The sequence below is a fragment of the Melospiza georgiana genome, chromosome 7, assembly GCF_028018845.1.
Source record: "Melospiza georgiana isolate bMelGeo1 chromosome 7, bMelGeo1.pri, whole genome shotgun sequence".
Taxonomy (NCBI): domain Eukaryota; kingdom Metazoa; phylum Chordata; class Aves; order Passeriformes; family Passerellidae; genus Melospiza; species Melospiza georgiana.
In genome coordinates, this window is record NC_080436.1 from 40,510,989 (window position 1) to 40,532,766 (window position 21,778).

The following is a 21,778-nucleotide window of genomic DNA, read 5'->3' on the forward strand; positions in this document are numbered from 1 at the left end:
AACAAATCTTTGGCTTGGTTATCACCAACAAAAGTCCTATTTTTTCCCTTAAAAAAAAAAAAAAAGGCTGCGGTTTTTTTCCTGCTTTTCCCAGTTTTTCTTTACACAAATTTTAAAAACTCATTTCTTTATTCTGGGTTGCAGAGAAGCCTGGGTCTGATGATGTGCACCTTTAGAGACCATCTCTCACTGGGGCACACCCTGCTGCAAGATAACTACGTCGGCCTGTTCCTACAAACGCATTAATTAAGCAGCATCTCCCTACAGTCTCAGCGTTTTCACACATGCAGGGACCTAGAGAAGTGCAAATGCTTTTTATTCGCAGTCCCTGACGCTATCAGGCCAATCATTCAGAGCCAAACTCCGGCTGAGGTGAAGGCGCTCCCTCACTCCCCAGGTGACCCCTCAGCTGTGCTGATATCTCACTCCAGCGAGGACCCTCATTTGCACATCAATAATCCCAGAGAGATTTCACAGATTTACCCTGGGGAAACCTGCACCTCCAGAGTTATTTTCACAGCGTCATCACCGCCAGAATATTCTACTTCTGCCCTTTAGCCCAAGCACCCTACCCTGAGTACAGCTGGGGGTATTTTAAAAAAAATTAGCCAAAACTTTTTTTTTTTAAATCCATTTCATTGCACTGTCAGAATAACACAATGGTAGCATGACTCAACAAACACATCCACTAGTTAACACAGACCCATCAAAGCTGGAAATACTATAGACATATACATATTTTTATTTGTGTATATACATAAATCTATAAACCTGAGCAGGGCAGGGGCAGGAAAGGCACAGAGGAACACAGCACATGGCAGGGGTACCGAGGAGAGACAAGAGAGCCTGGCTTCACACCTCCAGCTCACTGCTGGGGGATTAAACTGGCATTAGAGCAGCATTCTTCAGGAGTGATGGGCTGCTACAAAGTCGGAAAGGTTAAGGGACATGGCAAAGTCAGGTGTTCATTCTGCACCCCACTTACAGCTCAACTGCTCCTAGCCTCAGCCAGCCAAAGAAAATTAACCAACATTTATAGAGCAATCGGACTGAGAAGAGCAGCTCCTGACACTCCATAGGCACATGTCATGAAAAAGCATTTCCTCTCAGCAGAGCATTTCATTAACCATTACTCTGGAGTCCAGAAAACTGAATGTGATTAGCAATCCCAAGAAGAAGGAAACACCTTGCTGCATAAGAAAGTCAAATCTTCAGAGATTATACTAGACCACCCCAGAATTTTAGCAGTACTGTTGTACAGTTTGGTCTTGCCTGTTTGGACAGGCAGGAGCCACATGATTCTGCTCTTAAATCCAAGCTACAAACAAAGCAGGTGCTGCTCTGGCCCTGGTGCTGCTCAGGCTCCCCTCTCCCAGCTGTGCAGACGAACACCCAGCAGCAGGGGTGTACAGAGCCTCGTGAAACCCAGCATCAACAGTGAGGGGCACTCGCTGGCAAGGGGAATGCAACCCGAAGCTGGCTTGAAGAAGACAGTAAGGTGAGACCAGCTCAGGCTTTTCTCCATCTTGAACCTTCCAGTGGTATTTCTGTTCTTCCCACATCAGCAACATTACCGTCAGTGCTGCAGTTCTCAGCTTTACCCAGTTCTCTCCCTCCACCATGATCCTCTCCCTCAAGGCATCCTGCAAGCTGTCCCCCTTTCTCATCTGAGGCTTCACAAGGTACCCCAACCTCCACAAAGGTCTCTGTTCCACTCACATCTTACCTGTGGCAGTCTCACCTGGGACACTGATCCCTCTAACATTCAGGCCTAAAACAGCTCCAGAACTTTACAAATCACTTTGTCCTGGCATTCCTCAGCTGCTGGTACAGCTCTGTCTACTCTGAGCTCTCAGGCAAACCCTTGTGTTCCCCCTGTACAGGAGCTCCCCATCACCGTCCCAAATGATGTCCATCCCTGCCTGCTATGCACCCCTCAGTCCAGTTATCAGGCACCTGGTCACCTCTCCAAACACCAAATGTGTCACAATTATACACAATTCTGACTCTTCTTTCCGGAGCTGTTTAAAATATTCCCTTCCCACCTATTTAGCTATATGCTGTCAAACTCATACATCTCACATGGCCTTGCCAAACCTGACTGTACTCACAGATCTTCTGAAAACCATTCCATGGATTCATACAGGGTTTTGGTTTAATTGCTGCAGAAGCCAAAAGCAGCCAGTCTCATCCCTATTTAAAGCTAAACTCCCAAGGCTGACCTCACACACTTACACAGAGGTGCAGATGTGAAGCACAATGAGAGCTAGAGCTCTCCTTTGGGACCACACCTCTCAGCAGCTGGGAACAAGGCCACTCTCACCATTCCAGGGAGCTCGTGACACATACCCAGGGGCTATTTCCAAGGTCCCACATCTCCACACAGAGCACCCAGCCACCACTGGGAATGTGACACACGAGGACACCGAGTCAAAGCCCACCTTCAGCAACTGCTCCTGAACACAGTCAGCACCCAAACATGCTTTGGGCCAACAGCCCTCCTCACCCATGGGCTGTGATGGAGGAAGGGATCATTCTGAATAGCACACAAGGCAGCTCCTGCTCACACACAGACCATTCCACTCTTTTTCAAACAACATCAAACCATTTTCCTCAGAGGAAAACTCAAGTTAAAGGAGTAAATGTACTTCCCACAAACAACCTGCTATACAAACTGTTCCTACAAAGGGTCAAGAAGCACTAAAGCACTGTCAAAGGCATGAGGAAATAAATTTTGGATACTCTGGATAGTAACTGTCATCAATCTGTCAGCCAGATAATGCTGAAGGAAAGGACCAACAGTCAGAATAAAAAGGTTTCCGTGTCCCTATCACTCACTGCTCAGTGGAAATGGAAAGCCAGGTTGGTCAACAAGGCCAGATCTGACTTCACAGAAACCTTTAGCATTTTCACTCATCTTCTGGCCACAAGACAGACTCTTCTGGGTTTCATGCTCTAAAGCTTTCCACTCAAAAAGCAGCAGCAAAACTCTACCCCAGGTTCTCACCAGCACAGTTCTAATTGTGAGTGCTCTGCAGTTAGCAGGAACACAGCTGCAGAGAGAAAGCAGAAGCTGCCATGTCTGCCTCTGAGCATGCAGTTAGGCCAGGAACCATCTGAACTTCAGCTGGACTAGACACTAAGAAAACCACAATAAAATGGACTGAGGCATCCAAAATTATTCTCAGAAAATAGGCCAGACCAGGCATGAAAACATCTGGGCTTGGCTTGAGTCATGAACCACATGAGCAAGACACCCCACGGCTGCCTGCGGGCCCGAGTGAGGAATGCGAGCAGCACAAAGGTAGGCAGAGCAGTCTCCCACACCCAGACTCCCTTTCTGCATCTTCCTGCACCGAACATGCAACAGGCCCTTTATTCTGACATGCCCTGCCCATCCCAGTCCACTGGGATTTCTAAGGATGGCATTTCTGGGACATCAGGTAATGCATACACGATCACAGCTGGTCAGGCAGCCAGCTCCAGGCGTGTATTCCCACTTCTGAGACAAAAACAAGGCCAAAAAGGGTTAAACCATTGCAGTCCTGGCCTGTGCTGGCACACACGTCCAGCTGGCCAACACTGAACACGTTCCAAGGATCCCTTACTGTGCTACACCAACACACAGCAGCTCCCCCTGCTCCCTCGCACCCTGGTTCCAGTAACTTACACAAGCTGGTGAGGACGAGCTTATCCCAGCTGTAAGCAGCAAACAGCCAAGACCTCATCTACCAGCAGGACTGCAGCAGCTCAGCTCCCGAGTCCCTCAGATGAGTCAGTGCCAGCATTATTCCCTTTCAGCTCTACAGCACTGAGGCAAGTGGAGTGAGCATTCTCACCAGAGCTGCTCTCTGAGGCCAGAAAGCCCCAAAGGACTCTACACCACTGTGGGAAAGATGGGGATGGGCCATTGACCAGAAACTGCTACTGCCTAGACTCAGTAATGAAAGAGGGGAAAAAGCAAAGATTAAGGAGGAAGTCAGCAGAACTTCAGTGATTAATTAAAAATAATCTACTCATACATTTTGGAAATAAGCCTGACAGGACAAACAGGTATGAAAGACACAGGACACAGTATATTCATGCATTTAATATAACAGAGAAAATGGATTAGAGTTATGGACTAACCCAGGAAATCCCTTTTCTGGCCACCACATGTACTCCTAACATGCATTTCAGCACTCTTACTTCAGAGTGGATTGACCTGGGTCCCCTCACTGGAAGGTGCTACCACACATGGCTCCAAGCTGCCCAGCAGAGGCTGAGAACTTGACGCCCACGTTTCAGGACAGAGCACATTTGCCATACACCAGGAACAGGGCTTGCAGCCTAGTCTCCTCCAGAAGAAATCCAGCTTACAGATGTCCAAACCACTCTGCAACTCCCAATAAATGGAGCTCCGGGCAGGGACAAGCTTCAGCAAACCCACTGGTGCTCCAAGACAGAGGCCCAACGCAGTAAGAGCCATAGAGCCACCTGACCCCAAAAGCACGTTTGACCAACAGCCCCTCAGCTCTGCATCCCCCAAACCCAGGGGCAGCTGCTGAGGGCAAGCAGGACGCCAGGAGGGGTAAGAATTGACTTGCACCAGGAGAAGGGGGACGCACACCCGGAGCAAGCCCGCTGCCCCCGCTGAAGGCAGAGCTCAGTGCCACGGTGGTGGCCCCACAGCTGGCATGGGGCACTGCCAGCCCAGGACTGCTTTCCAGGGACAGCCCGGGCTCCTCAGCACTGCTCACACCATTAATGAAGGCTTTATCTCTCCCTCTTCCTGTCAGCTCAGATCCAGACAGGCTGACTCTGTTAACATTAGAATGCTTATTTTTCCCCTATCCACTATCTCCAAGCCAAAACAGCATCTGGAACTTCAGCCTGCCATACAGAGAGAGACAGATTATAACTGAAAAAAGCTACACATCAGCTTCCCAAGCTTTATACGTTTCTGCTTTTATCTGAACTTCCCACATGTACCTTCTAAACAGCTCCACAGGGAGAACTGATTCCTTCACAGAGCCTCCCAAACACAATGTAAGGCCCCTTTCATTTCAGAATAACCTCAAATGATTATCAGAAAAATAACAGGAGCAAAACCGATAGGAAAGTTTAGAGTAAGAATTTACCATCTGCTCCTTGCACAAAAGAGAGGTGACATACCAGTGACCTAGAAAAGGAAATTAAACAAAGAATATTACTTTTGTGTGTTACTTGATAAAGTAATGGAAGAAAAACCTGGCGCCATTTCAGACTACACAAAGGTCCTACTTTAACAGACAGCTGTCTCCAGTGTCATTTAAGTGTGCTTTTTGCTTAGATCATGGTCAATGAATCATGAAAATCAATACAGATGGAAAACATAAAACCACGCTGCAGACAGGCTCAGCAGTGGAGCGTGTACCAACTAGCACCAGCCTCAGCTGGAGAGAGACGTGCCAAATAAACACAGACTAGTTTTTCCAACAACATTTATTTAACTCTTAGTAGTTAATTAACAGAAGTCATGACTACTGGTTATTTTCTAACCAGCCATCCCACTGCAGTTACACACGCCAGGCTCAGCACCCGAGCTCTGCTCTCCCTCTGCCCCGCGGCTGCTGGTGCTCCTGGCCTCACACACAGCTGCCCCAGCCCAGCTGGTGATTGGGGACAGCAGGGCCAGGCCAGGGTGGCCGAGGTGCTCTCCCGAGCAGCCCAGCTCTGCTGTGCCCCTCTCCTCTGCTGGCACACAGCTCCATGTCCCCAGGGTGGCCGAGGTGCTCTCCCGAGCAGCCCAGCTCTGCTGCGCCCCTCTCCTCTGCTGGCACACAGCTCCATGTCCCCAGCTGCCCGCCAAGGCCAGCTCAGTGCTCAGGGACAGCAGGGCCAGGCCGAGATGATCTCCAGAGTAGCCCAGCTCCGCCATGCCCCTCTCCTCCGCGGGCACACAGCTCCGTGTCCCCAGGGTGGCCGAGATGCTCTCCCGAGCAGCCCAGCTCTGCTGTGCCCCTCTCCACCGCTGGCACACAGCTCCCTGTCCCCAGCTGCCTGCCAAGGCCAGCTCGGTGCTCAGGGACAGCAGGGCCAGGCCAGGGTGGCTGAGATGTTCTCCCGAGCAGCCCAGCTCTGCTGTGCCCCTCTCCTCCGCGGGCACACAGCTCCGTGTCCCCAGCTGCCCGCCAAGGCCAGCTCGGTGCTCAGGGACAGCAGGGCCAGGCCAGGGTGGCTGAGATGCTCTCCCGAGCAGCCCAGCTCCGCCGTGCCCCTCTCCTCCGCGGGCACACAGCTCCCTGTTCCCAGGGTGGCCGAGATGCTCTCCTGAGCAGCCCGGCTCCGCCGTGCCCCTCTCCTCCGCGGGCACACAGCTCCGTGTCCCCAGCTGCCCGCCAAGGCCAGCCGGGGTGCTGGGACAGCCCTGCCCCAAGGCCACGCTGCTGTGCTGCCTGCTAAGCAACCAACGCTCTCGGAGCAGGAATTCCCATTTCCCAGCCCCCCTGGAGCAGTTACCCCGCTGCTGGTCCGGGCTGCAGGAAGCTGCCATGCTGCTGCCAATCGCAGCATTATTTCCAGCTGACAATCATGCAAAACCAATTTGAATGGCCAAAGCAGAGTGAAGTGTATGTTTTCAGGAACAAACAAAACAAGTGTCACGGGTTTCTGTGCCTAGCATCAGAGTTTTAACATAACACAGAGTGGAACCCAATTAAAATAGTTCTCGTTGAACGGAATCGGCCGTGTTGCAAGTGGAAGGACAGAGAGCCGACCTCCCATTGTACCAATGCTTTGACAGTCTCATAGCAATGACCATCAGTTCAAACACACAGCTCATGCCACCTCCAGTGAAGCAACAGCAGCATAAGCTCAAAATGGTAATTTGCTGCTGAATACAGACAGAAACTCTGTGCAACACTCAGAAATTAGTCATGTTTTAGCAGATTTTTGCTTTGCACCCAGCTGTTGCTTGTTCACAAGGCACCTACTCACATATTAGCCATTTCCCTCTGAAAAGCAGGATTAACTCACAGCAATAGTACTCAGCAGCAATGACACTTGGCCCGCCCAGCCCCTGTCCCCTCTCTGCGGGTCCCCAGCCTGCCCTGCAGCAGCCAGGCACTCCAAAGGAAGCTGAGCAGTGCCAGCAAACAAGCAGATCTGAGCTGAATAAACAAATTCTCTACCAATGCTTTCAATACATTATTTTTCTGACAGTAGGCTGAAAAAAAAATTACTAAATCATCTCCAAAACCCCCAGAACTGACTGAATAATATTAACTCACTTGACAGTATGAGCTGGTAAAAACAGAAGTCGCCCCCACTGATGTGCACAGCCCTTTGGGAACATTCACCACAAACACGGACGAGACTGAGTTCCTTTGTACCAGAGCTTTCCCACTGAGGGCTGATGGCAAGGACTTCCCGCGTTGTGCCTCTCACCATTTTCAGGACAGATCATCTAACAATCTCTATGGCTTCCCAGAGCAAAGCTAATCACAACGTGGGCAAGCAGACTTTGAAGCTAAAGCCAGTGAGTCGCTATTGTGTGAACTTGGTTATTGGTCAGGTTTGTTTCTCATTAAGAGATATTTATGCAGTCAAACAAAATCTGCTCTGCCTAGCACTTCCCTGAACCCCAAGAGCACTGCAGCAGCATTCTCCCAATACCCATTGCATGACCATGCAGGAAACTGAACTGCAGCTACCTACACAAGTTACACCACTGAACTACTTAACCAAGAAAAGCACTTCGATCTTGTCTCTTTTTCTGTTCCCATTCTTAACACCACGATCATTTCCACTCACTCCAAGCTCCTGAAAGTGATCATTTGGGGAAGACGAGGGTTGCTAGACACCAGTCAACACTGAGCTACTGATACAAACACACTGCTGCAAGCAACCCTACTACTAACAACTGAGCTTTAGCCAAGAACTCTGCTAAGAGATGACTCCTCTGCTCAGAGGAGCAGCTGCTCAGAGACACCTATTTTTGGACCTGCAACTGCACATTACCTCCCTGACCAGCAATAAACCCCCTATGTCCCTGCAGCACTCAGTGCTCTGGAGCCCTGCCACTGTCCCACCTCCACACACCCAGGGGCAGGCAGGCTCCTCTCAGCACCACGGGTAAGCCTGGAGCACAAGGCAGGTCCTGTCTGCAAACTGCTGGGAACACAAATCCCAAGCAGAGGCTCTGCTCCATGGTCTGTATTTGACCAAACAGCACAGCATCAGCCCACCTGCCAGCAGTGAGGAGGAGAGGGTGAGAGATGTTTGAACAGCTCTGCTGTCAGCCCTGCAAAAGCCTGAGATGTCACTGCACCGTGACAGAGCTACCAGCAGCACCAGCTTGGAGCAGGCAGAACAAGCCACAGAAAAACCCCAAAAACACCGAGTTCCCACAGCAGGGCTACAAAGAAATCAAACAGCTTCAAAATGATTCTGTGGTAAACCTCCCAGGGGCAGAGTTGCCAAACCAGCAATTCTAGGGAGCGCTGGACAAGCCAGAGCTCTCTGCAGGTCTGCACGGCTCCCTGGCAGAAAGCAACCCCTGGCCACCCGAAAATCCAGCCAGGCTGCACAGGCTGCTCCCAGCAAGGAGCACCACACTCACTCACTTCAGCACCGCTGGCAGCATTTCACTCCACTGGGGCAGGGATGTACCTGGAGTGGAACTTTCCTGGGACTACTACCAGGATAAAAACAGCTACAGAAATGAAAAATAAACCCAACCGAGTGATTATGTGACCATAATGATTCAAAATTCAAAGTTTAACAAACAAAACAAAAAATTTCCCCACAATCCACACACTTGGAATTTTACCTGGTTACCTGAAATTTTCAAAACAGCATTTTACATTGGTATGGGTGGAATATTCATTTCAGGTTTTGGTGTGGCGTTAAATGCTTCCAAGTTGATCAAGGTGATTTAAGTCAGGAAGTTGAGAACAACTTAAATAACCAATTTTAGATCTGATTTTGTACCTATTTTTGTTCTTTTGTAAGAAGGGTTTAATTGTTGTTGAAGACAAATGAACATCTTGGTAAGACTAACTAAATAGTCTTTAAAGACCATTTCCCTCTCCATCCCTCTATTCCAACACTCAGAAACTCAGGTCCCCATTTTTTTAATGGAGAAGGATACATTTGTTTTGATTCTTCCCCACCAGCCCACACACTGCCACGACAAACACCCTCGGAGATCTCTGACCTGTTAGATGGGAGGGAGTGTTTAACCACCTCTAAACCCTCCTCATGATGCAGCTGGGCTCAGCATTTAACAAACTTTATTTAGTATTTACTGTGGGGTTTCATGAAAAACAAGTAAACAAAAATACAAATTAAAGTAAACCCAAAACAGTTCAGCCATTTAAAGTAATTTTAACTTTTATACTCCAGACACACAACCCCAAAGGTGCCATCTGTTTCTTCACAACTTTCAGGGGAGAGTCAGCTCAGCAATGAAAACTTCATGAATTCCTCAAATCTTTCCAAAAAGATTTGTTCAAAGTCTAATTTAGTCTAAGTTTTAGCTTGCTAGTTCATAATTCAGAATTAAATCAGATGCTTTTTTTTTTTTGCATGTTTTATATGGAAAACATTTACTATGTTCCTTTACTGTATTTAAACATTTTAAGTTACTTCAACAGAGAAGACACGCTCCTCAAGGGTTGGTTGTTTGTTTGTTTTGTAAGAAAGTAGCCTTTCAAGATCAGAGGATCAACAGAATCTCCCTGTAAGATCAGATACTCAAATATTTCCTTGGTGTCTAAGAAACTGACCAACTATTACACCAGAAACCCCACCTTCATGCTCAGCTCTAACTCATATTGGCCATACAAGCCTCTTTCTTTGGCCTTGGTTTGCTTCTTGACACAGTAGCTACTCAAGACCCATAATCATCTCCCAAAAAGAAGGTAACACATTAAGCACTTTACTCCTCCAGCTGTGGTCCTAAGCACAATTTGGGTAAAACCTGCAAGCTGCACCAAGCTGTCAGCTAACACACTCACAGGCGTCTTTCAAACAATTATGACATGCAAGTGCTTCTGGCTCGTCCAACATTCATTTTTTAATTACATGCCTTAATGAACTCAAGTTCAGAAGAAACCCTTTTTCACATACAACCCAACACACCTGTGGAACTGAAACAAGATCAATCATGTCAAAAAGCCCAAAGATTTTTGGAAGACTATTTCAGAACTTGGAGAAAAAGCCCCGCATTTGGTATCCTTTCCCCCTGCTGGCACACCGACCCCTCAGAGGCTTCATTTGCAGGCTGTTTGTGGCTTTGGTCTGGTTCACATCCCTTGGTGCCCACGCTGGGCAGCAGCTCAGAACAAGCCTCGTGCAGGCGCACTCAGGCTGGGCCGAGTGAGCAGTGCCCCTCGGGGTGCCCTGAATCCCCCCAGGGAGGGTGCCAGCAGCGCAGGGACCAAGGGCTGTGCTCTCCAGCCCCACAGCCGGAGCAGAGCCCTGGCACTGCCCACAGGGAACAGCTGCAAAACCACAGTCCCAGCCTGTGAGACAGGGGCACAGTGCCCCCGGGAACTCCTCAGGCAAGGCCATCCCACGGCAGACACAGCAACCCTTTGCCATCACACTTCTCCTGACTTGCCAGCAAGGACCTTGCCACAATGACAGCGAGCTGTGGTCACCAGAGCAAGGCAGCCCACCCTAGGCCCCACTGACACGTTTCCAGGCACTGTTTCATCCACACTCTCAGGACGAGAAGCATGTGCAGAGGTGAACAGCACCACTTGTGAGCTGACAGCAGCAACACTCTGTCAGAGACACCTGGCCACATGCCTGGCCCTTTGCCATCCCCTCCTCTGATGGAGTCCCACAGGGTCCCTGAGTGCCCCTGCTTCACACTGCGCCCCTGGTTACTTGTACCTGCAATGGGGGCCAAACACCATCTTGGTTCTGCAGAACTCTCCTTCAGGAGACCCTACAGCAGAAACCACCTTCACTGCCAGCACAGCGGCTCTTCACCCCACAGACCTTGCAGCCCCAGAGCCAGGGCCACTTTCAGCTCACAGGCATGTGAATTCCTACCAGCAGGCAGCCAAAAGCTCTGCGTGAGGCTCCTTCCCTGCCCAGGAAAACAAGGATTTGCCAATTTGTTTTGCTCAGTCACCCAGTGGCACACACACCCCTGAAGAAGGGCACATGCTCCTCTTTCCAGATTTCCATCACAGACAGGAAAACTGTGAATCTCTGTCTTCAAGGAGGGAACCTGTTGATGTTCTCACGCAGGTCTCAAAAGAGCCATCAAGTCCCAGGAGACAAACACGGCAGACTTTCCAAAGCTGCCAGGAACGGTTCTCACTGTTCCTCACAGAGCAGCGCAGGCTGTCACGGGAACTTGCTGGGGCCACACAGGACTGATGCTGCAGAGCAAGAGCAATGGTGACAGAACCCCGTGCACAGGAACAGCGGCCTCTGAACTGCACCTACTTCACATCAGGCTCAAAATGCCTTTTTTCGGCCTCCATCTGCCACTGCGCGCTGTGCTGCGGCTCTATGGACCCAGCCTTGCGGAACAGCTTCCAGTTAATTCACCTTTTCCATTTGCTTTAGTCCGCTCCCCAGAGCTCCATATCCACTAGATATTTATTTTAAAGCTAAGCCAAAACCATTCAAACACTAACACTTCAGGGCCTTCAATGCTCCTGGTTGCACACAGTAGGGCCTCTTTTAGAATAAAGAGCGTCCACTTTGGGAACTAAACCAACATAATTATAATTGGGCTGCATGTCAAAGTTTTACAAATCCCCAGACTGGAAATAAAGTAGGTTTTACTCCTCACAGATCCTTTGTTACAGAAGGCATAAAACTGCACTGCAGCCTCAGGAACACCAATTCCCCACCAGAGATGCCAGGAACTGTGTAAGAAAACTGAGCTTCAAAATCCAGTTTGCTGTTCTGGCTCCTCACTGCATGGCATTCTGGCTCTCCTAATGGAGAAACAAGTCAAAGTTCCCTCAAAATCCTGGACACTGTTCCACATGAAAGTCCAATACATATTTTCTTTGAATGCCTAAACAACGTCCAGGATCAAATCCCAACCAAAAAGATGAAGTCAAGGACTTTTCCAGTCATTAAAACATGTCACTTTTGCATCAGGCATGGAAATAACGTATTTCTTTCAGACTTCTGATGGTGTTTAGGTTTTTATTTCCATAATTTAGGAACATATTGATTCACTCATTTGTCAAAATATTACTTGTGTCATAAGGAAGCTGTTTGGAGGGAAGGGAATAAACAGGTTCAGATTTTAGAACAGGTTTTGCAGAACAACCATGCCCAGGTTTGCTTTAGGGGTATGACACGAGTCTTACAAATGTGTAAAATACCTACACCAAGACAGAAAAAACACCCTATTGTTTCAGCAAGCTGGGACATGTTACTCAGATTATTCTCCACTGGAGGTTGATGCAAACGTGCCAGGTCCACAAACACACACAAAAGTGTCTACGTGGCATTTCTGGCACATTTGTAAAGGCCCAACTGACAAGCAGCTAATGTGGGAGAGCAAAAGCCATGCCAAGGAGTTGCTGAAGAACTGAAGAAGTGCACAGGCTCAAGGGCAGGACCCAGGAGAACAGACACAGAGGAAAGGGCAAGGAAGCCAGCAGCCACGCCATCGCAGCACACGGCCTGGAGACCCGAGGTGGGGCAGCACAGCCCACCTTGCTGAGCAGCCTCTGAGGTGCAGCTTTTCTTCTATCCCAGTGACTTGAAATAACTTGAATGCTTCTTTCTGGACAGAGACGGGTTCAAATTATGCAAAGAAGCTGGAGGACAGCCAAGACTCAAAGGGTTTAACCTTGATCCCAACCACAAAGATGCACCTCTGCTCTCACAGACGGGCGTTTGCGAGCTGGTCTGGGCACAAAGCGCTGCCCTACTGGGCTAAAGGGAGAGGAACAAGACATCAAAGTGAGACCCTGGGCTACCTCCCGAGCACAGAGATAAGCAGAGATGGTCCCACACCACGTACACACCTAGCCACCCCTAAGAAGGAACACGGCTTGAGTAAAAAGGTGCTTGCATGGCACTTTTCATCATCATCATTTCATTCAGACTCAGGATCTAGACAGGTTTTGCAACTCAGTCCAAAAATAAAGGTCAAGTGGAATAAAATACTTAGATCAATGCTCAATACGTAAGAATGCACATCTAGAAAAGAATTTCCTATTTTTTAAAAGCATTTCTTTTTCTATTGTAATCACAATCCCCAAGAGAACACACCCCTCTGTTTTGTGGTAGGTTTTTTTTAATTCACAGGGATCAGTATTTTTTTCATGCGCTAAGGGTACATCTCAAATGCTCTTTCTTATCATTTAACTTGAGCTAGTATTTACAAGTCAAATTAAAAATAGCCTTTTTTTTTAATGCACAACTTATTGTAATTCCACTCCTAAGGAGAGTATAACACTCAGACTGGTGCACTACAAAGTTGTACATGTTTTTGCTCTGACAACAGAAAATGAGAAGTAGAACACACTGTGATCCTACAAGATTGACTGCCACAAACTCCACTGCCAAATCATCCTCCTGATTCTGAAATCAGCTGGAATTGTCCTTTTTTTCCTCTTTTTTCCCCACTGGTTCCACTCACATTTATCATCCTGTGCACATACTTTTATATCTCTATTGCCAGTTAGTCTTTAAGTTCTATTCAGCAACTTCTGGAGAATGGAAAATTTTTATTCTCTATGTTGTTTATCACTCCAGCCTGGGATTTGCCCAGCCCATGCCATCAAAGTCGATGTTTTAGCAGACTGCTACCCACAACTGCAGCTGCAGCAAGCAGTTTACTCTCCAGCAGCAGTGAGGGCTGCAATTAAATGGATTAAAAAAAAATAAAATTACTCCTTATGAAGTCAAGAAGAGTTTTAATGTGCAGTGCGGACCCGCAGCATGGACACAGCTTTTACCAATAACCAACGTGCAGCGTATCACCTATCTCTTCTGTAACATAAGAGTATTATAACATAATATGATACAATTGATATTCTCTTAAACCAAACCATTACCTTTTCATTTTGTTTTCACTTTTAAAATTCAGTCTGAAAATTACTTTAATTGTTGCAGTCCTCCCACACAAATACAAGAGACAAGTTTATTGCAATGGAGGGCCCTAAATAGCACCGTCTGGTTTAGGCTGACTAACACAAACACACATTTTGTTTAATTTTACATTTGTTCCTAGGGAGATGTCACTCTCATCTATCTCCTGTACCTGGCGTTGCACAGCGCCTGAGAGCACAGGACACCAGCCCGGCGGGCCGGGCAGCGCGGGCGGCTCTGGCGCCGTGTGCGGCAGCTCGGGGACGGGCTGGCCGCGGCCGTCACCGTCCTGCAGAGAAGGGAGCGCAGGCAGGCGTGTGGGACCCCACAGACGCGTGTCCGAGCACAGGCTGGCGTCACAGCAGAGCCAAGAGCCGGTCAGCAGCAAGGAGACCTGCGGGTCTCTCCCGGGGGATCAGCGCACAGCAGCTCCCAGGCACACCAAGCAAGCAAGGCACCGGCCTTCACTAACACTGCTCTGCATCTGCTCAGCCACCCATAGCCGCAGAAATCCCTCCTTAGCACCAGCACAAGAAAAATACCTGGGAATTAACTGGGTTACAAATAACCTGGCAGAGGCAGACTAAGCTTGAACCAAATGAATGCCTTATCCAGTGCATCTCACGGCCAGAGACGCCGGAACAGGATAAAGAACAGCACGGGGAGAAGGAGCAGCGGGACTACTCGCTCCCCTGCCATTAGCAGCCAGTGAAAGGGTTTGCGCAAGCACAGCCCCAAGTGCCCTCGAAGCACCGGGCCAGGAACCCCGAGCCACTCGGGGGAGGGCTGGAGGGGCCTGCTGGGGCACACCGGCTCCTGAAAGCAGGGCTCAGCACCTTCCAGGACTTCAAAGGAAGCCACTTGCAGGCCGGGAGCTATCCCGGCTGGCACAGCAGCCTCGCCAGGGTAACAGCCCGCCCGCAATTACACGCGGTGTTCGCTGGCCGCTCCTCTGCAGCTCAGTAGCGCAGGGCAGGGCTGCAGTCACAACAACAGAGTCCCGACCTCCAGCGAGCACAGCTCGCTACGACTGCTCTGCACGACAAGGAACAACGCCTCCTACCAGCTTCCATCCAACAGGATGGCCAGCTTCAGCATGCTGACAAGGAACCTTCCAGGCACTCAGGACAGAAGGTTAAGTGCTGCAGCAACACATCTTCTGTAAAAAGGCCCAGATAACAGCTTTTGGTGTTCCCCCTCACAATTTCTATCTCCATCTTGGTTATTTCAGACAACAGAAATTACTCCAAAGGCAGCCTTGGACAATCACCAAAATGGAGGTCTTGGTTTTAATAAGCTTTTCTTAATAAAGCCAAAGCCTTCCTTTCCCTAAAGCAGACTGGAGTTACTCTACAACAGGCTCCAGACACTTTCAGACCCATCTTTCCATCATCATAGGCAGGGAACAGTGACTGGGTGTGACCCTCCAGGAGTGTTTCAGAATGGGGGATGCAGTGACAGCAGGACTTCTGGGGTGAGAGCCACTGAACCGCCTCTGCACAGCAAAGGGAGGAACAACACACAGCCCTAACCAGCAATAAGCTGACTCCACAAGACGCCAGGAGCAGATGCTCAGGAAAGAGCACAAGGACACAGCATAAAAGGGTCATTCTTCCACGCTCCTCTCATTCCAACCCCACACCTCCCAGTAAAAGGTAAATTCCCAAGCCCAAAGCTGCACCTGAATCACTGCATGTTCTGTCCCTCAAAGGCCTACCAACAGATTCAACTGTTCCTCAAAAGAAGAATAAGGCTCCTGAATATCCCACTGCAATCAGTCTACAGTTTAAACAGGCACCACACAAAAACTATTGGTTTTAACTTTAAAGCTGCCGACAATTGATTAAATCCAGTATTCCCCATTTCTTGCATAATAAGGGATTACCTAACACCATCCCTTCCCAATTACTCACATCAATTGTGACTTTAAGATCTCTATAGTATTTCCTTTCAAGCATTTCTCCCCTCAGCAAGTCAGTTTATTTACACACCACCTCACCCAGCCTTGCAAAACCAGGCTGAGCCAATGTCCTGTAAAGCTAAAACAGGTCTCAAGCTTGCAGAAAGTGCAGGGCTGAAGGATATTGATTACCCCAATTGCTTAGGGACTTACAACGCCTTTGTAATCAAACAGAAGTCCATCCCTTGGGATAAGGGACCTTGATCTGGGGGGCTGAGAGGTGTTTCAGGGCTGGTGGCACAGCAGTCTGCAGGCACAAGGCAGGCAAGGCACGTTCCCGCAGCGCTGGCAGAACCCTGTGCCCGAGAAGCCCCAGCACGGCGAGGCACTGCACGAGGGCAGGAGCACAGCAAGAGAGGGACCTGCACGGCCTGCCACGCCGAGCCAGCCCTGACACCGAGCATTCAGATGGATCGTGATGGCTCTGGCCGTCCAGGGAACGGCAGCACGTCACCTGGCAGAGAGAAACGGGCACTGGAACTGCACCGCTGCTTTCTCCCACACGCAGGAGGAGCTGTGTGCTTCCTGCGCTGGAGCACGGGCACACTCCTCACGCTCCCCCCAGGAAACAGCACCCATGCACCTCGCAGCAAAGGTGTGCTCCAGTGCTGCTTCCTACTGCAGCTCGTTCTCTGCGGATCTCACCGGAGCAGAAATTTGGGAGCGTGTTCTGAACAACCTCAACCCAGAGATGCAGCTCACTCTGAAACAGGAACCTGCGAGCACTGTACACACACAATTCCAGAAGAGCACACGTTAAGGAGGGGATTACCAGCACCTGAGACTGGGTCAGGCGCAAACTCACAGTCCAGTGTAACACAGAAAACTACAGCACTACAACCACTTACTGTTATTGGACTGTACTTCTACGCTTTTGAAAGCATTACTCCAAAACCATGTTTCGGCTGCAAACACAGCGGGGAAAAAAGGAATTCCTTGAAAGCATTTCCATGGAATTCCTTACATTTTGTAGTCAACAACATTTGATAAATTCGTGATCCCAGAACAGTTTTCAAACACATGTGAATTCAGCTTTCCAACATCGCCAGAAAACACCACCATTCCTGTTTTTTACAGATATGTACAGGATATAAATGCCTTATACTCACAACATGTGGCCACAGAACTTGTGCACAGCAGTGCTCAAAAGGTGAGGATCTCGATAGCAGGTGGCACCTCTGTAGCTAAGATGCTCTTAAACTCTCAGAGCTGACTACCCTCAGGCCCTAAAGGAACTAATCCATCCCCTGAGCCACGTGCACACCTGGCTGAGGCCAGCCTGCCACCCAGCTCTGTGATACCCCTCAATCCTCACACACAGAGGCACTCGGCACTCACCCGTGTTCAACACCACCACCGAGATCTGCTGCAGCTCCTGACAGATGCACAGCTGAGTGGGACAAGTTTCCAACCTGTTTATACACACTAGAGCAGGTATCAAGATGCCCAATTGAGAGTTCCAATACCAAGAATTTAAATGAATTCAAGAAGCTTTTTTTTGGCAGGGACAAGAAGGGCTGAACGGGTGCCTAATTATTTCACAACGGCTGTCCCTAGATCCTATTTTAGCATCGGGCTTTCATTAAATTTAAGCATGACTTCAGAGTACCAGCTGGCTGGAAAAAACAAAAACCACAAACACAACCCACTCACAACACCCCACGGGTGTTCTTTCCCCCGCCCATGTTCTCTTCCTACCCTCACCGAGGGCTTGGAGGACTCCAGTTCCATTTGGAAGGCCAGCCTCACCAGCAGATAAGTTCTGCAGGAAATGGCTATATTTAGCCCTCCCCTTTCCCCTCAGCTCCCCCACACACTAGCATTCTCCTGCAAAAGGATCGTTCTACTAGGTGATAGAGGTGATCTTCAGCAGGTCACCTCAGCAGAAAGAATGCAACCAACTTCATACGTGCTAAGAGAAGAGCGTGAACAACCACCAGAATATCAAATATTCAGCCACTGAGGCATAGAATAAAATTCTCACGTCTCAAAGCATGTTGAATTGCAAGCTCCAGGAACACAATATGCCCAAAATCACTTTCTGAGTGGTGTCCATGGAGGACAAGGCTGAACCTCTGCACGCACTATCTGGGTTTTCACCAATTTTGTCAGTAACTAACACAGCCATCCTATTCTCTACAGAATATAAACACGAGGCAACAAACTTGACAGCTCTGCAACTAAGATACTTTTCTAATAAATAATTTTCTAAATTTGTTTCCTAATAAATAATAAAAAAACAGTTAACAATGGTTCCTGGGCAGTGTATATCAGCACCAGGTCAGCAGGATTTCCCTTCCCCAGCTTGAAACTTTGAAACACATTATAAGACTTAAAAGCAAAAACATACAAAGGGACTTTTTCTCCCCTCAAGTTGTTTTGTTTAAATAACAGCTCGACCTGCTATAATTCCGTCCTAACCACGATTTAGGCCTATAAGAGCTGATTATTTACAAACTGAGGAGGCTGAGGTGTGAACTAAAAGTTTGTCCCAAAATGAAGACAGAACAAAACACACCTCTCACTCAGTGTGAGGAGACAAAGAGGCAAAGGGTTCCAGTCAGGAACCACTCCAAAGTCCTGTGCCACTGGGCAAGGAGCACACAGGGCCCCCTGAAACAGAGGAATGCAGGTCTTATCCCAGCAAACAAATCCCGAGGGAAGGCAAACCTCTGAAACCACTGCACACACTTAACACCTCCTGGGGAGAGCACAGGGCATACAGGAACTTTTTGTTCCCTTAAAACAGATCTCTAACACCTCCTCCTCCAAAAAAAAAGGGTTTCGGCCATCAAAGGGCCCAGCCGTGCACTTGAGAGCTCTCCACAGCCAGGACTCCAGCTTTCCCATTTCAATTGCAAGGCACCCCAGCACTCTTCAAACAGCTCCAGCCCTTCAAGGACAGACCTCCGAGAGTATTTGCAAAGTGCCTGCTGCATTCCAGGTCACCACCGTTCCTCTGAAGATGAGTATAAGGATCACAGCAAAGATCATATTACAGGAAACAAAAGAAAAGTGAAAGTTTAAAAATAGACTTGTCATTGCCCACAGCTAAATGCTATAGCCACAGGAGTCTTCTTCAAGGAGAAGCTGGGCTTCAATGCAGACCATAAAAACACACGAGATTTGGAAAAAGAATCTGTTCTCTTCTGAGAACTCAATGCATCGTTGTAAAATACGGTTTTGTACAAACGTGCCAGTTCTGCAGCTCAGTCCAGAACCTGGAAGTGCCCATCAGTAACCCCATCCTGAGGCACTGGTGCCTCCAGCACACCTACATGAACCCCAGCTCTTGGAGAACCTGATGAAGCTGAGCTGCTCTCTCAATCACTGGAAAACAAAGTGGTTTCATTTTAATTCATGTAAAAGTACTGCGAGAAACTGAAGTTTTTTTAATAGACAGAGTTGGAAGGACTGCCTGGGCAGCCTCCCCTCCTAGCTTCACGGCCCAGGTTTCACAGAGCAGCATGTGGGTTCAGAGCCGTCAGGTCAGCAGGCTCACCTGAGCGGGCTGAGAGCGGCTGTGTGCCCCGGGCCGTGCGGGCAGAGTCCCGGCAGGAGCTGCCCCTCCTGCCCCTCGTGTCCCCGGAGCGCAGGGCGGGCTGAGAGCGGCCGTGTGCCCCGGGCCGTGCTCCCCGTGCGGGCAGAGTCCCGGCAGCAGCGAGCCCCTCCTGCCCGCGGAACCCAGGGCAGCTCAGGGCTCAGGACCCGCTCCGGCGGCTCTGGCCGCGGCAGCAGCCCCTTTAGCAATGACCGGCACCAGGGGGGACTTTGGCCCGTGCCTCTGCTATGCCCATTAAAGCTCGGGCTTCCAGTGCACCGCCGCGGGCAGCGGCAGCACACCCACGGGGAGCCCGCCGCGCTCCGCGCCGCCCACCCGGGGAGCTCCCGCAGCCGCACGGCGGCCTCGGCCAGGGAAATTAGCTGTGCCCGGCCAAAACGCCGCACGCTGATGAGAGCAGGGAGAAGGGGAGCCGCAGCGCTGCCCGCCGCGCGGCACCGCGGCCATGCTGCGCCCCCCGAGCGCGGCCGCGGCGCCGCGGGGCCTTTGTGCGCCCCCCGCCCGGACCGGGACCCCGCGGCGCCGCCCCCGCCAACGGAACCAACCGGCTCCAGCAGCACGGACTCACCCGCTGGGCCGGCGCGACGGGGCGGGACGGAGCCGTAGGGAGCTGGCGGCGCGGGCCGTGCTGCGGCGCTGCCCCGCTCGGGCCGGCGGGGCCGGGGGCGGCCGCGGGCGGCGGCGGCTCCGCTGACAAAGGAGCGCGGGCGGGGCAGCGCCCGCACCGGCAATGGCCGAGCGTCACTTCCGCCCGCCGCCCCGCCCAGCGCCCCCTGCCGGCGCCGCGGGGACATGGCGGGCGCGGGCTCTGGCTGGGCTCGGGTTTGGGCTCCGGCTCGGGCTCGGGCTCGGGCTCGGGTTCCGGTTCCGTTTCGGATTTTGGCTCGGGTTCGGGCTCGGGGTAACGGAAAGCCGGTCCCGAGCAGCGGAACGAGGCACAGAAGCATCCCGGAACGGTGGGCGGCCCTCAGGGCCGGGGTCCCGGCTGGGCCGGGCCGGCAGAGCCCACGGGGTCACTGGTGCTGCTCCAGAGCGCGGGGCACAGCAGCTCTTACGTTATGACGTGATGGATCAAGGACATGACATTTTAAATAAGTCCAGACGATCCTGAACAGACCGAGTACATGAGAAATTCCCAAATATGATTGACCTGATGCTCCACGTGGCCATCCCCGTGGCCCAGGGTGTGTGCCCCAGCACTGCTCTGTGCCTCCCCAGGGCTGTGGGGGATGTCAGAGGCACTGGGAGGCTCTGGGGAGGCATTGGGCCGGCACTGGGGAGGCACTGGAGGCACTGGGAAGACCCACAGCCCAGCGGTCAGACCGGGTGGCCCCATTCTCTCAGCTGTTATGTTCCCTCAGGGTCAGCGGGGCCGCCCTCACGGTGCCGAGCCTCACCCTGCCTGTGCCCCAGGCCAGGCCATGTTCCTGGGCACTGCTCATGAGGCTGCAGGCTGCAGCACCCACAGCAGCCAGCACTGGCCTCCTCCTGGCCAGGCCCCGGGGGCTGCACAGGGACAGCGCAGGCGCTGTGCCAGGGATGGCAGCGAGCCCCAGACTGCCCGAGCCCCCCTCGTGCAGCTGGGGGGACCAGGCACGGGTCTCCTTAGGAGAGAGCGCTCCAAAGTCTTTCAGAACGTTGGCAGGGACTGCCCAGGGAGGTGTGGAGTCCCATCCCTGGAGGTGCTACAGGCACGGCTGGATGTGGCACTCAGTGCTCTGGTCAGAGTGACAAGGTGGGCATTGGGCACAGGTCGGACTCAGTGATCTCAGAGGTCTTTTCCAACCTGACTCTGTGATTCTGCTCCCGTGTCACAAGGGACATGGCTGTGCTTTTCCTCCACACAGGCGGCGCTTCCCAAGCAGCAGAATGATCATCTGCAAGACAGGAGGTGAGGAGCTCAGAGGGGTAGGACAGGAACCCTGGAGACATGGCACAGTCAGGCTGGGACAGCACGGGGGCAATCACAGCAGCGGTGCCAGGGCAGGAGGTGAATGCTCATTCCCTTGGGAAAAGGCAGGTGGATAGAGGGTTTGGAAAGTGCTCCCAAGGAAGCTCCTTTGTGCATACAGCCCATTTATGCACAGCCCTCCAAACGGGGCCAGGATTTGACTCACTATGAGTAAGAGGAATGTTTTAAACAGAGAAAAGAATACTAATTCCCTTAAAAATACAAATAGGTCTACATTTGGCTCAGCAGCACAAGGCCA

General features: G+C 50.8%; 1 protein-coding gene across 1 annotated transcript in view; it reads right to left on the bottom strand.

The window, feature by feature from the left end:
- Nucleotides 1-20,207, bottom strand: part of ACVR1 (activin A receptor type 1) — a 44,728-nt gene extending 24,521 nt beyond the window's left edge. The window contains exon 1 of the mRNA XM_058028191.1: nt 20,137-20,207. The gene's annotated coding sequence lies outside the window, so the exon portion shown is untranslated. The remainder of the gene's footprint in view (nt 1-20,136) is intronic.
- Nucleotides 20,208-21,778: the final 1,571 nt, after the last annotated feature.